Genomic DNA, 2,570 nt, shown 5'->3' on the forward strand with positions numbered 1-2,570 from the left:
TAGAAAATATGTCTACGCGGTCTGACGATACTCCGAGAGCGATGACACGTTCGTCCGAAACGTTTTTTCCCGTATCTCTAGCCGTTTCGGCGCTGTTCGCCCGTAAATGTTTCGGAGTTGACGCCCTACAGCCGTAGGACTCTGAATAAATTCTCGACGTTCCGGAGGTGCCACCGGCGACCGAAGGTGCCGCCGGTAACCGGAGGTACCGCCGGCGATCGGAGGTGCCGCCCGCGGCCAGAGGTACCGCCGGCGACCGAGACTGTCGCGACGTAGTCTCGATTGCGCTGTCCATTTGACGCTCGCGCTCGTATGCGTCCGTGCGTAGGACCGTGCGTCGCCGACCGCCCGGTCGGCCGGTTGGGTACTATAAGAGATACGTCGCGCTCGGCGTTACGAACGAGTCGAGCGAGTCGGGCGAGTCGGACGAGTCGAGAAACGTACTTTTGAATCACGACTATGTAGCAGAAGTACGTCGCGTTCCGCGCGTCTCGAACGTTTCGTGCGTACTCTAACTTTATATTAATAGGGAAAGAAGGAAACCACGAATAATAATCGAGCAGTACACGGGCAAGTCTCTTGGAAGAGACTTGTTGTCTCGCAAAGACGTTACGACTCGTTGTCGTCGTCTTGTCGTAATTCTCCTTGGCGGCGGAGATTGCGATACGCGCTCCACTCGTTCGCCGCTGAACGCGCGTAAAATATACACACTTGTTTATACGATCACAGCATTGCCACGAGTCGGTGTCGCAAGACCGAATGGCTCTTATGTGGCGCGCACGCATCTAGTGTGTTGGCCGCGCGATTCCCTCTCGTTTTGAACGCAGCAGTGGAATCGTCGCGCTTACCGAACATTTACTCCACGGATACGAGTTGGCGGAAGGGCAAGAAACGCTCTTCCCGCTCGCTTTGTACGCCGTAGCGAAAGATTTTTACTGGTCGTTCTTGAACGTACGAACCAGACAGAATTTGTCCTCGACGTCTAAGCATCGGCACCGTCGATCTAGCGTCAGGGTAAATCGCGCGGGTCTTTCGAGACCCGAGCATTTTAACATTTTGGGAGAATGAGAATGAGTATATGATCTTTGTATAAGAAAAGAAAAGTCGATGATAATAATATATATATCAACAGAGATATAACAAGGATAATCAAGAGGAGAGAGAAGGCAGTTCTTAGCGAACCTTGTCGTTCTCTCGCGTATACTTTACGCAACGCACACAGTGTCGCCGACCGGCTAAGCAAGACCGGCGGCAATGAAACGGCACACGAGCGTCGCGTCGGTGCCCGATTAACACCGGGCCACCGGACGCGCGCTCAAGAGAGCTAGCGACGAGTCTCTCGGGCTCGCTCGCGAGTTACTCCTTGCGAGTAACCGAACACGAAGCTCCCTGGTTGATCCTGCCAGTAGTCATATGCTTGTCTCAAAGATTAAGCCATGCATGTCTCAGTGCATGCCGAATTAAGGTGAAACCGCGAATGGCTCATTAAATCAGTTATGGTTCATTAGATTGTACCCACATTTACTTGGATAACTGTGGTAATTCTAGAGCTAATACATGCAAAACAGAGTCCCGACCAGTGATGGAAGGGACGCTTTTATTAGATCAAAACCAATCGGTGGCGGGCGGCTCGCCGTTCGTCCACCGTTTATTTTGGTGACTCTGAATAACTTTGTGCTGATCGCACGGTCCTAGCACCGGCGACGCATCTTTCAAATGTCTGCCTTATCAACTGTCGATGGTAGGTTCTGCGCCTACCATGGTTGTAACGGGTAACGGGGAATCAGGGTTCGATTCCGAAGAGGGAGCCTGAGAAACGGCTACCACATCCAAGGAAGGCAGCAGGCGCGCAAATTACCCACTCCCGGCACGGGGAGGTAGTGACGAAAAATAACGATACGGGACTCATCCGAAGCCCCGTAATCGGAATGAGTACACTTTAAATCCTTTAACGAGGATCCATTGGAGGGCAAGTCTGGTGCCAGCAGCCGCGGTAATTCCAGCTCCAATAGCGTATATTAAAGTTGTTGCGGTTAAAAAGCTCGTAGTTGAATCTGTGTCGCACACCGTCGGTTCACCGCTCGCGGTGTTTAACTGGCGTGATGTGGGACGTCCTACCGGTGGGCTTAGCCTCGCGAGGGGCGGCCCAACTAATATCCCGTCGCGGTGCTCTTTACTGAGTGTCGAGTCGGGCCGGTACGTTTACTTTGAACAAATTAGAGTGCTTAAAGCAGGCTACCTTCGCCTGAATACTGCGTGCATGGAATAATGGAATAGGACCTCGGTTCTATTTTGTTGGTTTTCGGAACCCCGAGGTAATGATTAATAGGGACAGATGGGGGCATTCGTATTGCGACGTTAGAGGTGAAATTCTTGGATCGTCGCAAGACGGACAGAAGCGAAAGCATTTGCCAAAAATGTTTTCATTAATCAAGAACGAAAGTTAGAGGTTCGAAGGCGATCAGATACCGCCCTAGTTCTAACCATGAACGATGCCAGCTAGCGATCCGCCGAAGTTCCTCCGATGACTCGGCGGGCAGCTTCCGGGAAACCAAAGCTTTTGGGTTCCG

The 2,570-nt window shown here is 52.0% G+C and overlaps 1 pseudogene; it reads left to right on the top strand.

The window, feature by feature from the left end:
- Positions 1–1,389: 1,389 nt before the first annotated feature.
- Positions 1,390–2,570, top strand: LOC145947896 (small subunit ribosomal RNA; annotated as a pseudogene).

Source organism: Prenolepis imparis, unplaced genomic scaffold (assembly GCF_030444845.1).
Source record: "Prenolepis imparis isolate NDT839.2.m4 unplaced genomic scaffold, iyPreImpa1.0 SCAF_178, whole genome shotgun sequence".
In the NCBI taxonomy this organism is placed as follows: domain Eukaryota; kingdom Metazoa; phylum Arthropoda; class Insecta; order Hymenoptera; family Formicidae; genus Prenolepis; species Prenolepis imparis.